Below are 14,756 nucleotides of genomic sequence, written 5' to 3'. Positions count from 1 at the left end.
AAGTGAGGGTTGCATCCTCGGAACGGAGGAGTGTGTGTGAGTGACAGGTGGGGCTTAGCATGGCGCGGAAGCCTTGTTTGTGTGGCTCCGGGGCACACGCCGCACGAATGGGGTTGTTGCTGCAGCTATATTTCATCTGAATTAAATTGTCTGTGAATTACGCTTGCGGCGGCTTCCGGGGATGAGCCAAAGCAGTCGGAGATAATTGCGGCGAGGCCCACGCTGGGCTTTCTCCATAAAGGCCCCTTCTGAGGCAGGCTGAGAATGGACGTGCCTGCACACAAGGCTGTATCAGGAATGTATCTTTGCACTCAGGGTTGAGCTACAGACCCACGGGTGGCTGTGGCTGACCCCAAACCAATCCTCCTGGCTTGGGCTGTGGGGCTATAGAAATGAGTCACACCTCCCGACCCCTTCCTCAGGGGCAAGCTAGTATCCGTATCCCCATTGTGCAGATAGGGACCCCAGGACCGACCTTCCGTCAAAGGTCCTGCTGCCCTTAATTGCTGACTTCACTGGGACTGCTCCGGTGAGCATGGAGCTGTTGCACCAAGTCACACAGAGAATCTGTGTTGGAGGGGAACAGAGCAATGTTCCCTCCATTTCTTCCCATTCCCTGTGCAGAATAAATTTTGTGTTGTGCACCAAGGCATGTGTAGGTGTGCACCACCTGTCAAAAGACATGCATGCTGGAGGCTGTGGGCACTTGATCTCTCTCGGGTGGTTGCCCACGAGTTCAGCTTACAGGGAGCACTAGAACAGAGTCCCGGAGTCCTGCTCCCCTGACCTGGGCTTGCACGGGAATAACGGCCTTGCTGGTGGCCCTGACAGTCAAGGAGAAGTCAGGCAGGCCTCCCTTGCCCATGTGACAGGGCTGGATAGAGTCAGTCAGGTGCATTGTGGCAGCGGCTCCCCACTTTCTCAAGGAGCAGGGACAGGCTGCCCCTGGAGGCAGGATCCCAGGTGGGATAGATCAGTCGCTTCAATGTCCCTAATGCTGCCTCTGTTACAGCGAGGGGTGGGTGAGCCAGCTGGGGTGAAATAACGTGCCTGGCTAGGAGAGTTTAATTCCCTTTGGCATCATTTCCACCTGCTCTGCAGAATGAACCTAACAGATAGCAAGAAAGCACCAGTGAGCGCCTCTGGCTGGAAGATCCCTGTCCCCGTTCCGGGTGCCTGAGCGGTCCAGCAGTTCGGATCCAGCTTTGGGGTGTGTCAGTTCCCATCGCTAACCCTTGCCCGTTGCAGCGAGGTGTGTGATGGCAGCACTGGTGCACACAACCCAGCAGTGACAGATGAGCCACCCAAGTCATTAGCCAGGGCTCACGCTGACCCTGCCATAGCATCATTGCTAGCAATACCTTGGACAAAACCATGGTAGCTTTCCTGCAAGTGGCAGTCAGTGCTTCCCGGAGATACCTTATCCTGCCTTCCCAGTGCTAGAGCCAGCTCCTGTTTTGGGGCAGCCTGTTCAGCTGCTCCCAGGATGGGTGGGGGCAGGACTCAAGCCCTCAACTCTGTCCTTTCCAGGCAAATGTCCTATCCCCATGGCCACTCTGGAACCCAGCCCATGCTGTCTCCCTTCCTTCAGGAAGTACCTTATCCTGCCTTCTACTGAGTGCCCATGGTTCCAACCTCTCGCTGTAGTATTGCGCTGCGCTAGAATGCTCCCTCTGGCAAACTGTCTCAGAAGGCCGTGTTTGTGGCTTGGATCTTGGCCCAGCCTCACTCATCCTAGACCTGCCTGACAAACTCAACACCGTGGTGCCCATGGATCGTTATCAAAGGCTGGCTTTGGGCAGTGCTCGGCCCACCTGGTTGGCATTTAATGGGGGCTGGCACCAAGGAGAAAGGAACAGGCCTGCTCCTGACGTGTGGCGGGCTGTGCGATGCTCTCTCATGAGCCTAGTTGTGGTCTGCTCAGCGTCCTGCCCTGGGAACCAAACAGAAAAGTCTACGGATTCCAGGCAGAGTTGCCAGCTGGATTCAGGGCTGGGGGGGTGCACCCCCTCCCCCCAATGCACCCTTTGATTTGAAGGAAAGCACCTGTCCCCTGCAGCCCGTAGCACTTGCTTTCCTGTGCATCACTTCTAAGGAGCGGGGTGACATTGGCATGTTAATACACGACCTTGTCTTTCATCTCCTTCCTCGTTTCATTTAGAGGCACGGTAGCAAGCTCCTTTGATGGCAGAGCAAACCCTCTCTGGAGGTTACTCCAGGCATGTCTTTCCTTGTGGCCCATCTGTCCTGCTGTATGTTGTATTTCCATGGAGCGGAACAACTCCTGGCCCACCCCTGCTTTCCAATCGGATCTGAGTGTTGCTCCTTCCCGATGACCAGGGCCAAAGAACTGCCCTCAGGTGCTTTGCTGTCCCATGTGGCGACGAACCCTGTTCCCAAATCAATCACTGCTCCACTCTGCTTTCCTTTGGGACAGATCCCAGCTCAGCTGTTGTTCAAGATTTACTTCCTTCTAACTCAAGCAGAAGTCCTGCCAAAGCTAATAGGAGCTTGAATGAGTCAGGATGGAGTCGAATCTCAAAGGACGCCAGGATTTTGCCTCTCTGCCTGTGTATTCCCAGCTTCAAAAGGGTTTCCCTCTCTTTGCTCTGTGGGACGTGCTGGGTAATGAGAGTTACAAATCTGCTCCCAAACTGTATATCATAGAAACATGCCCTTTTGGGGTTGGATTTACTCCACTGACTTCCCCTACCCTGGGTTTACACCAATACTGTCTATGTGTCCTTTGACTTTTTTTTTAAAGGAAAAATAGTTTATTCATCAGAGCAGAGCACTAACCTGCCTGCAGAGGGTTGTTTCTTCAGCTAATGTTTTGGGGGTGCTTTTTGTTGAACCCCCCTCCCCCGAAACATTTTAGGTTTTCAGCAGTTGAAAATCTGGGACTGAAAACCTTTGGAACTGGATTCGGTTTGGCTAGTGCCCTGTATCTTGCTGCCGTTCCCTGCCGGAACCTGTCATGCGAATCTTGTGTTTTGTTTTTGCTGTAGAAGGAACCTTTCCAAACTTATTACAGTCAATGCCCATGGAGAGGTTCCCTCCTTGGCACTGTATCGACAGGGCAAAAGTGACTCCTTCAGTCTAGGGGGTCGTGCTAGGGGGAGAACTAGATACGCTAGAGGGCAGGGATAGGGTCCAGAGTGACCTAGACACATTGGAGGATTGGGCCAAAAGAAATCTGATGAGGTTCAACAAGGACAAGTGTAGAATCCTGCACTTGGGACGGAAGAATCCCAAGAATTGGTACAGGCTGGGGACCGAATGACTAAGTAGCAGTTCGGCAGAAAAGGACCTGGGGACTGCAGTGGATGAGAATCATAGAATACTAGGACTGGAAGGGACCTCGAGAGGTCATCGAATCCAGTCCCCTGCCCTCGTGGCAGGACCAAATACTGTCTAGACCATCCCTGATAGACATTTATCTAACCTACTCTTAAATATCTCCAGAGATGGGGATTCCACAACCTCCCTGGGCAATTTATTCCAGTGTTTAACCACCCTGACAGTTAGGAACTTTTTCCTGATGTCCAACCTAAACCTCCCTTGCTGCAGTTTAAGCCCATTGCTTCTTGTTCTATCCCCAGAAGCCAAGATGAACAAGTTTTCTCCCTCCTCCTTATGACACCCTTTTAGATATCTGGAAGCTGGATAGGAGTCAACAGTGTGCCCTTGTAGCCAAGAAGGCTAATGGCATATTAGATTGCATTAGTAGGAGTGTTGCCAGCAGATGTAGAGAAGCAATTATTCCCCTTTATTCAGCACTGGTGACGCCGCATCTGGAGTATTGCATCCAGTTCTGGGCCCACTGCTATAGAAAGGATGTGGATGCATTGGAGAGCGTCCAGTGGAGGGCGACCAAAATGATTAGGGGGTTAGAGCGCATGACCTATGAGTAGAGACTGAGGGATTTGGGTTTGTTTAGTCTGCAGAAGAGAAGAGTGAGGGGGGATTTGACAGCAGCCTTTAACTACCTGAAGGGAGGTTGCAAGGAGGACGGAGAGAGGCTGTTCTCAGTAGTGACAGATGCAGAACAAGGAGCAATGGGCTCAAGTTACAGTGGGGGAGGTCTAGGCTGGACATTAGGAAAATCTATTTCCCTAGGAGCGTGGGGAAGCACTGGGATGGGTTCCCTAGGGAGGGGGCGGAATCTCCATCCCTGGAGGTTTTTAAGTCCCAGCTTGACAAAGCCCTGGCTGGGTTGATTGAGTTGGGGTTGGTCCTGCTTTGGGCAGGGACTGGACTCGATGACTCCTGAGGTCTCTTCCAGCTCTAGGATTCTACGACGTACAATTCACAGCAGTAACCTAGCTGCAGTTGCCCCCTTCTTCCCGCTCCCAAAGCACACAGGCCCCTTGGTGAAAGCGGATGCAAACACTCTGTGAACGATTGCGGTGGAATCCTGCCATCCTCCACTGGCAAAACGCCCCCCGACACCCATGCATGCGTATCTTAGAGATGGGGCCCCAGACAACTCCCTGCATCCAAGCCACTCCCTGTCTGAGGGCCGGAGCTGAGACGGAGCACCCAGAAATGCACCAGCCCCTGGCCTGGAAGCAGAATTGTCCCTAAATGGGGACTTTGCAACGTGGTCGGCAAAGGCTCAGTTTTGTGCTGGGCCCAGTAAGGAAGGGCGACCTCCATTGCTCTGGATACATTTTGTTCTCACCCCATCCCTCTCCTGCTCCTTCTGCCAGTGGAGGACATCTGGGCTCTCTCCTCCATCAGAGCCCGGCACTGCCTCACTAGCTTGCACCAAAGCAATTGAAAAGGGAGACCTGCTTCCCCCTCCAAATGCACCTGCCGTCAACTCAACTTTCCTGAGAGTCAGGGCTTCTCGGACCCAAGCGGCAGGAAATGCAGGAGATGCTGAGAGCTTTTAGGACATGTTTGGGCTGCTAATGATGCTGAGCAGCAGCCTGATCTATTAGGCGGTGGAATCGGCTCCTAAGGGAGGCCCTTTTAGAGTCGGCCTGGAAGACGGACGGCGGGGAAGGATCCTGCACTCACAAGGGGAGAGCTCTTGCCCACTGCTAGCGAATTCAGCAGCCTTCACCCGGGCTGAACCACGCTGAGCTCAGCGGCTGTCCGTGCACAGGTTCTGTCCTGGCCCAGTGTCCAGTAGGGCAGCCTCGAGGCTGCTCTAAAGCACACGAGGAGGTAATAGCTCTTACGGGGCTCTGTGTGGGCTGGGGAATGCTGGCGCGCAGTCCTCTCTGGCCATGCCCTGTTGCAGTCCTTCTCCATGCCTGCAATGCACCCTGAGGGAGAGGATGGTGCCTCCCCCCCACTCCTTCACTGGAGAAAACCGTGTCCGGGTAGACGTGGCCAAGTTCTGACCTATGTTTTGCACCTGCAGCAGAGCCAAGGGACTTTATGGGGGCAGCCCATAGTGAAAAAGGGTGGTAGGGTCAGGTGGGACTTGGTGGAACAGCAGCTGGTCATTAGTGAGAGTAAGATGTATCCAGTGGGGCTTGGATGGGATCAGAGTTCCCGCTAAGGTGCATGCCTGTGCGGCCATGCACAATACATTCTTCCCCCGCCCACCTCCTCGGGAGAGTCGTACAGAAGCACTCGCATGCAGGCGGCTGCTCTGCTGAGATGCTGTGGGGAGGGAGCTGCTGGGGTGGGGGCTGGGACCTGCCATGGTCACGTGGCGTGTGGGGGGGAGGCCTGCTTCAGTGGCTGGGGCTGCCCCATGGCAGGGGGGGCCGGAGCCTGTTCTGGCGGCCAGGAACAGGACATGCTGCATGGGGTGGGGTGGGATGTTCTGCGCCAGGGGCTGGGAACGTGTGTGTGTGTTAATCAATTGGGTGCCACGGTGGCACACGTCCAAACCGGTGCACGTGACCTCAATACTGGTGCACAAGCCAAAATTCACTCCGCTTGTGGTTGGAAAATCGTAGTGGGAACGCTGGGGGGGGGGACGCTGTGGAAACATTACAACTCTGTCACGACGCCTACAGAAAACTTGACTTTGATGAGGTGGCGAGCATGTGGAGACCCCCAGCGAGCATGCTGCTCACTACAGTCTCACTGGTACCTTGTACCCCCTTGTTTCAAATTGGAAGCTCTTTGTAGCCAGAGCTGCCTTTTTGTTCTGTGTTTGTGCAGCACCTAGCACAGTGAGGCCTGGTGCATGACTGGAATGCCTAGACTAGGGGTGAGGAATATCTTTTGCCCGGGGACCACTTCAAAAATGTTTGAAGTAGCCCTGGGCCACCCCAAAAGGGGTGGGGCCTAAACAGGAAGGGCGGGGCCTAAATGGGAAGAGATGGGACTCTCCCACCCCCAGGCCATGACTGGTCTGGGGGTGGGGGAGCCCCTTTGCCCCCCTTCCCACTAAGCACCCATGCCCTGGAAGAGGCTTGGCACACTCCCCCACCCCCAGGACAATCAGGGCCTGGGGGCAGGGTAGCACGGAAAGCCTCCTGCCGACCTGTGAGGAGCCCGTGGGGCGGGGGCAGAGCAGAGAAGGCTTCAGGTGCTCCCCCACCCCCAGGTCCTAATTGGGGGCAGGGGAGCAGTAGGGCCTCCGCGGGGCAGATCCACCTGCTTGGTGGGCCGGATCCAGCCCATGGAGGCCCTTTTGCCCACCCCTGGCCTAGACTCTTCTGCAAGACTGAATAAGAATAATAAAGCCGCAGACTGAAGAACAAAGGAAGCCAAGTAGAAACAGGGCCATGAAAAACGAAAATAACCCTCTTCTCTAACCGATATGACCTGTTAAAGGATGAGGCCTGTGAATCAATTCCACCCTCCCCTTTCAGCGTGTTTCCTGGTTATGGCTGCCTGTTGAAGTTTCGCGGGTGGATGGGGGATTTGGAAGGAAGTGTGAAGTGTTAGGATATGTTAAGTGGCTTATAAGTACTTTGATTATTTTAAATGGCTTAAGTGCCTGTCTGAGATGGTCGTCGGGCAGCCCGAAAAGCGACACAGACACAAAATCAATTAAGAAGTACAACAAACTAATTTAAAGAAAATGAGATTCCCTTCCCCCACCTGCCAATATTATTTTGTTCTTTGGGAACCCTCCGCCAGAGGGGAGGGAGTCCTCTAGATTGCTGGAGCCAGTGTTCTTGAGGCTCATGGGGAATTTGCCCCCTTCCCATGACCACTAGGAACCAGGACAAATGGTCACGGTGCAAATGGTAGTTTTGTTTGTGTGTGGGATTTGCTGTTGGTGCAGCTATGAAACCCAGAAGGAGAGAGGCCCTAGCAAGCTAATCTAGCATCAAAGAATTGTCTTAGGCCATGTCTACACTAGGAGATTATTTTGAATTTACTAAATTCAACTTCTGGGCACCTGATTTTACAAATTCGAGCTTCTGTGTTCTCATGACGGGGAAGAATCGAATGTAGTTCGAGGCAGGCTCTGTTAATGTTGCTGTGCTACCTTGGACTCCGAGCTCCAGGAAGTACTCTGGGGAGCCCAATTAGTTCAAATTAGCAGCACAGGAGCATCCACGCTAACGTTATTTCAGACTTACAAGTTCGGGAATTAGCGTTACTCCTCATGCAAAGCAGGAGTAGAGTTGGAATTCCGCATATTACTGAAAACTGCTGGGATGACTCTCACAATCAGAATGTTAAATTCAATGCTTATAATTGACTTGGAAAGATTAAAGCTGTACTGGTAAATAATGTCGGAAATGGTTAATTTCACAGTGCAAACACAATCCCACAAAAATATTTCCATCAATAATAATAAAAATGTATGTGAAAAAGACCTGGCTGGCATGATTTAGTTGGGGCTGGCCTTGCTTTGAGCAGGGAGTTGGATTAGAAATGACTTCCTGAGGTTTCTTCCAACCCTAATCTTCTATGATGCAATGATCTTGGAAAAATAAGAAAAATGCTGTTTGCGAATTAAAGAGTTTGAGCAAAAAATAAACTTGGTATATTTTGGTATGTGATATTGACAGTAAAGTTCCAAAACTTTAAGGTTTAACATTTTTAATTTCAATATCTACTATTGTAAAATAAATATTAACTGATCCCCATATGGGGGTTACTCCTCCCACAATTCCCCACAACTGTGAAAAGAAATTGATAAATCATAATTTTGCACAATTGTGAAGATTTATAGTAATAAAAACAGAAAAGTTTAGGAATAAAGTTATTCTGCATGAAAAGCAGGATGACAGAGTTTGAATTTCATCATTCCGGAATAATGGGCTTGGTAGGGTGGACGCATCGCTTACAAATTCGACCTTGCCGGGAGGGGGTTTATTTTGGACTGAGATCCTACAGACGTTTATTCCAGATCCTCATCTGAGCCATTTTTGCTCCTGGATCAGCTGTGAGCCAAGCTACTTTCCCCTAGCGGAGATTAGGATAACAGGGGATTGCTGAGGTATGAGGAAACCTGAAACACACCTCATTTCCTATGGCCAGGCCTCTTCAAGAGACCCTAGGGAGGGGGTAAGGAGGCTGGAATTACTACACCACGTCTAGACCACTGTGAGGTTCTGTTGCTGGGATCTGGGTACAGACGGTTCTCTCATGCAGGGCTGGATTAAGGGGGGGGATAGCTGGGCAGCTGCCCGGGGCGCCAACCTATGGGGGGCGCCTGATTGAAGTGGTAAGGTGCGCTGTGCGCCCGGGAGTGGGGCTGTGCATACGCCACACGCCCGGGTGCATGGTGCCCCTTACCACTTCAATCAGGCGCCTGCCCATAGGTTGGCGCCTGGGGGCGGGGCTGCCATTCGCTGCGTGCCTGGGGGTACGGCCGCGCATGTGCCTCTCATCCGGGGGCACAGCGCCCCTTACCATGTCAATCAGGCGCCCACTGCCCGGGGTGCAGGTATGGCTCGGTCCAACACTGCTCTCATGGCTGTCTTGGTGCATCTCCTTCCCACCGGTGTTTCAGCTCTGAGCCCTCTCCTCGGCTTGTCACCCTGACTCTTCCCCTCACGCTTGGCTAATGCGCCTGGTACATGAAATACAAACCTCTCTGCTCCTTTCAATCTCTTCTCATTCCAGGCCTGCTAGCCCAGAAGGCCCGTGGCTCTGCCATGGACGGTCTGGCTTACCATAGCCTCAGCGGCACATCTGATCCTGCTGATCTAGGCACAATACCAACCCAGATGCGGGAGACTTTCCCATTAATGGTTCGTCATTCATAAAGCATGACCCCAGTGCTCTCCTAGCACTCTGCTCGTTGAGAACTGCCTCGCTGGCAAGTCGGTCTTGCCTCTTACTGAAATGGCCCTGCTCTGTCGCGGGCTCCGCTTGCGGGAGCAAACGCCCCCACCAGCTCTTTAAATGTTTGATGGGAGGGTTTTAGTGGCTGTTCAGAGTGCGTGTTGGCATTTTGTGTCTATGTGAATAAACAAAGGGCCCTTTATTAGCTGCCACGGACTGATTAAAGCTGTACATCAGCACAACCGCATACAGATGTGGAGCCTCTTCTGCGTGCTGGGTTGACCGGCCCCGGTGGTTTGGTGGGTGAGAAAGCGGCGTCGGAGGAGAGTGGACATCTCCCCTCTCCTCCGTTGCTCGCTGTCGTTTCCCCAGGGCGTGTTCCCCCTCCAGCTCATGCACACTCTCTTCCATGCTCATCTCCCGTAGCCCACAACCTCCTTCCCCTGCATCCTCTCGCGCCACACCCCTCAAATGCCCCCCCTCACAGCGCGAGCCCAGTCGCCACGGCGAGGCTGTCAAACAAAGACATCCTTGGCGAGGGCTCGCTTTGCATGGAGGCCCCTCTGCCACACATGGGAACAATCTAGGACCATAAGAACGGCCAGACTGGGTCAGACCAAAGATCCATTGAGTCGTGTCCTGTCTGCTGACAGTGGCCAAGGCCAAGTCCCTGGCTAAGGCAATATTAGCAGGCAAGACAAACCATCCTGCTCTAATGCCCCCTGCAGCACCGCTTCTCACTAGCAGCCGAGGGGGGCGCAGGCCCTCGGAAACAGTCGCAGCGAGGCTGTATCCCTTGTGTCAGGAGTCGCGCTGCTGCCTGTGGCACGTGCAAATGGGGTAGGGATGTGGGGCAGAAGTGGTGGAAGTGCTGCTGTTTGCAAACAGGGCCCTGTGGGTGAAAGGGGCTGGACAGCGAGCAGGGCCACCGAGCCTGCCTTCCAGAGAGCGCTGCCATCTGCATGCCGGGCCTCTGCATCCCAGCAGGGGTGAGGCCTCCACTGGGAACCCTCGGGGGCCTTTGATTGGTGTGATGACCTACGCTCGGCCAAAGAGAGGGAGGGCAGTGTGATATTTTTATGGAACTACTAGAAGATTTACCTGGTGTTGCCTGGCTCCTTCAGGGCAGGGGGCTGACCCAGGACTGACCCAGACCGCGAGGCTTTTGCTCCAAAGAGGAGACCTTCTACACCTTGCCCAAAGGATCAGACTACCATGACCCCGAGGGCCAGCAGCTGGTGTGGGGCCAGGTAGATGGGGAAGTTTAGGAAGTGGCCCAGGGAAGCTGATGACCGTCAGGCTGATCTCATAATGTTCTAGTGTGTGTCAGCGTGTTGTGGGCTGGATCCCTGCTGACTCCAGTAGCAGCCAGGGCTGCCATTGCTAGGGCCCTGGGCCAGGACGCGGTGGAGTAGGGAGGGGCCATGTCTCCCTTGCCCCCGCATATACCGGGTGGCAGTCTCACCCTCCCTGCTCATGCCTGGGGAACTGCGTTTGTTTGCTGCCCTGCCCTGCACCAGGGCCTGGGGTCTTATTGACTGGCGGACTGTGTTTGCATTGCTGCCTGCTCTGCCCGCAGGCCCCGGGGTTTGAAAAGGGCTGCTGGACTGTTACTTACAGGCCTGAGCATAGGTCAGGGGACCAGGACTAAGCCAGCTGGCTTATGATTCTATTTGTGTTCATGTATCATTTTTGCATGCCGAGTTAGAAAGATGAAGTGTAAACCTGCTTATTAATCTAGCATGTCTAGTGAGAGCCATTAGTGGTGCTTAGGGGCCTTAATGACCCAGTGCTCAAGGCAACAATCTGTAAAAGGCTTTGTTTTTGTTGGCATCTCAAACTAGGGTTGGTCTTACAAAAACATGTGACCATGCCATCTGGTGCAGGACTGCATCTGGAATTTGGTTGGGAGATGGATGAGGGTTAAATAAAGGGTTCCCACCCTGCAGAAATTCTATTTAAGGAATGAGACGCAAACAATGATCATCTTCAGCTGGCTTTTAAAACCGCCCTGCCCACCCTAAGAGGCTACACATGGAGACACTTGAAAGCAAAGAACTCTAAGGACACAAGAATCTGTTACGCCCAGGCCAAAGGAAAAATCAGCTCTGTATTGAAGGATTTTACCTGAACTAAGGATCAGGGTGAGAATTATGGTCTGTAACAATTTCTCTTAGGCTACGTCTACACTGCAGGCTTCTTGCAGAAGAACTGTTTTGCACAAGAGTTCTTGTGCAAAAGGTCTTGCGCAAGAGCGCGTCCACACTGCCTAGTGCTTTTGCGCAAGTGTGTCTATGGCAGTGTGGACTCTCTCTTGCGCAGAAAAGCTCTGATGGCCATTTTAGCCATAGGGGTTTCTTTCATAAGAAACCCCTGTTGCCTGTCTACACTGCCTTCTTGTGTAAGAGCTCTTGGGGGGGGAGAGCTCATGGGGAGAGGAATAACTCTTGTGCAAGAAGCCCTCTTTTCTGACGCTTTACTGTAAGTTTACTTGTGCAAGAACGCACATGCAGTGTAGATGTTCTGCATGTTTTTGTGCAAGAAGGACCGTTCTTGTGCAAAAAGCCTGCAGTGTAAACGTAGCCTTAGAGTATTAGACTTAATTGCACGTGGTGTTTATTTTGGCTAAGTAAAACCAAGTTTGCTCTGTTTTCACTTGCAATAATCTAAATCCTATTTTTTATACTTGTTAAAAACATTTTTGTTTATTAGCAAACTGGTGTAAATCATTGCTACCTGCAGGGAGAGGGAGCCACAGCGGTGCAGCTCTCTCTTTCATTGCTAAAGACAGCTAACCTTATAAGCTCTCTCCATAAAATTTTTAAAAGGAGTAATGTGTTGTAGTGTCAGTACCTTGCTGGTTACTGTGCGTGGGCTGTGGATGACCCCTACTGGCCTCTGTCTGTAAGCACTTCCCAGCGGGGGTGCCTTGTGGGCCCCCATGACAGTGACCAAACCGGTTCTACCGGTTAATAAAAGGGATGGAACAAAGGAAGTGAGTGTTAGGGGAAGGGTCAGTTTCTGGCTGGAATCCATGAAGGAGACAGACTAAGGAGGGGGGCTGGGAGTCTAAGGGCTGAGGCACCCCATCTCAAGGGGTCTGAGACATCCTGGGCCAGACTCCTGTAGCCATGTCATGTCTAGGCTGTGCTGTATCCTGGAAAAGCAATAAACCCTCTCTAGTCTACTGGCTGGGGGATTCTGCTCTTGCTGCGACGGGGCTGCATGATCAGGGGAACCTCAACTCGCCGTCACAAGTAAGATAGACTTATTTGGGGTGTTGGTCCCTTTTGAGGGCTCATAGATGCGATCAAGTCCCTATAACTCCCAGAGCTGAGCTGCTTCAGTGTCTGTGTTTCTCTGCTGGGGGGGCTGTTACCCCAACTCTGTGTTTTTGTTGGGGGAGACCAGAGTTTCTAGCCCAGCGGGACAAGGTGGAGGGGTGCCCCAGTAGGCAGGCTCAGTGATATGGTCAGCACACTGGTGACAGCCCCAAGGGGACCTCTGGGATCCAATCCAACCCATCACAGGCCCTAGATGCCTTCTAAAATGGTTCTGGTCCCAGCTGTTCTACTGATTTGCTTTGGGACCCTGCCAGGGTTACTAGGGGTAACTCTGCAGCAATAAAAGATTTGCAGCATGGCCATGACTGGTTACATGGATTTTCAGGTGCGGCCCCGAGTGCCTATTGATGTCAATGGGAGTTAGGCACCTAGTGGGATTTCGACAGCTTTGTCTCCTGGCCGTTAGTATCTAAACTTCAGTTCTTCTGCAGATAGCGAAACAGGGGGATGACGATTCTCTCTTGTGTATTGCAAGGCTAAGCTGTCTGGAGACGGGCATGTGTCTTACAGTGGATATGGACAGCACCTGGCACAACGGGGCCCTCATCTCAATTGGGGCTACTGTAATGTACGTAACACGGTCCTCTCCCCCTTATGCTTTTGAGAGTGTCAGAACAGGTGTGCAAGGGGCTTGGGACCAGTGCTTGCCCTTGTGTACCTGTGCCCATGGGTAACCTTCACGGATTCTTACTCAGGAGTGTGTTTATCCTTTGCTGCATGACGTGGATCAAGGCCGAGCGATGGTCTAGTGTCGGTTTGTAGCTTTCCTCTTGTCATTTTTTCATCGCTCAAGCTGTAATTTGCTGCTGACTGCAAAAAGTAGGAAGGCAAAGCCCGATTCCCCTTTTCCACCCGTGTCCACTACTGTGAATGTCACCCAGACCTGAATTAGAACAGCGGGGGGGTTGGTTGCAAACCCCCCTCTCATGTTGAGGAGGTGCTGTCCAGGGTCCTGAAAGAGCTGGCAGTCTCGCTGCCCTTGCCCCGAGGCACAGAGACACACAGGCAGGCTGGGAGCGGGGCTGGAAATGGGCACAGATCCCTTGGTGTCCAGAACCCTCTTGCAGGGGTAGAACATGCATCTGAGGAAAACTTGTTGGACAAATAGATGCTCTTGATGTTTTAATTGAAGCCTAGAGGGAGTTGCTATCTTTAGCATGCTAACAATATATGGACTAAATAATTCAGCTAATGGAGGATTTACTGCTGGCTGCTCTCCTGGGGGACGGGGCAGGAGCGGGGTACTCATGTACTTCTGCTGGAAGATTTTGTTCCAGGGGAGGAGGATAGCCTGAGATGCAGCATGGCCCAGGGGCAAGGATGCTGGCGACAGCCCCAGGAGGCTGGCGTTCAATTTGGAACTTGACTGCTGGGTGATTTTTGGGCAAGCCACTCCCCCACTCCGTGCCTCAGTTTCCCTTCCTAATCTTTGCCTGCCGTGTCTGTTTGGAGTGCAGACTCACTATGTGCCTGTGCAGCGCCTAGCACGATGGGGCCCTGACTGCCACTGGTGCTGCTCTAATTATCTCAAATAAGTGATGATCGTCATGCCAAGAGGCCAACCTTTGGGCTGGATGTAGATGCACGCTGGTTCATCCCATGTGGAGGGGGAAGGATGGGAGGGTTGGGGTTGCAAGGAGAAGCATCTTGGTTCTCTGTGCTGGCCAGCAGCTCTCCTGTATGTGTCCAGTTGTGGGCTATTCATGAAGCACAGGGATGAGCTGTGAACAGCGTTCTCTGCCTTTATAGTGACTCCTGCTGGCCAAGGCTGGGATGGACATATCTGGGAGCTCGCCAGTGCCTGTGCCCCACACCAGTGTTCCCTTGGAACTTTTCCATCCACAGCTGGATTCTTTCAACCCGTGTGTGGAATACATTTTATGTGCCCCAAGGCATGTGCAAATGTGCACCACCAGGAGAAACAAAACAACCTGGGAGGGTGGAGCTGGAAGCTCTCCAAGCCAGCATCCCTACTCCAGTTCCTGCGGACTCTCCAGCAGAGAGGGGCTCGGACTGGCACAGCTTCCAGTTAGCTGGTGTCTTGCCCTGCATGTGTGCACAAAGGTGGTGAGTCCAAGTGCCAAGGTGCAGGGGTCAGGCATGATCCCTGTTCCTGTGCTACCAGCTTGCCAGGAGGGTCTCTGTGTGTGGAGTCTAATGGTGAAAGTGGTGCTGGGAATCCCGTGGAGGATTCTGGGGTACTGGGAGGAGTGCACCCTTTTGCATAGATTCCAAGGCCCAAAGGGACCA

At 52.8% G+C, this 14,756-nt stretch overlaps 1 protein-coding gene across 2 annotated transcripts in view; it reads left to right on the top strand.

Moving 5' to 3' along the window:
• The window catches only part of GRM4 (glutamate metabotropic receptor 4), a 204,257-nt gene that overhangs the window by 16,852 nt on the left and 172,649 nt on the right, over positions 1–14,756 (top strand). The window lies entirely within an intron of this gene.

Source organism: Pelodiscus sinensis, chromosome 27, assembly GCF_052426305.1.
Source record: "Pelodiscus sinensis isolate ZL-2025 chromosome 27, ASM5242630v1, whole genome shotgun sequence".
Lineage (NCBI taxonomy): Eukaryota > Metazoa > Chordata > Testudines > Trionychidae > Pelodiscus > Pelodiscus sinensis.
Note: the sequence above shows the minus strand (reverse complement) of the source record. Positions and strands in the feature narration are given on the sequence as shown.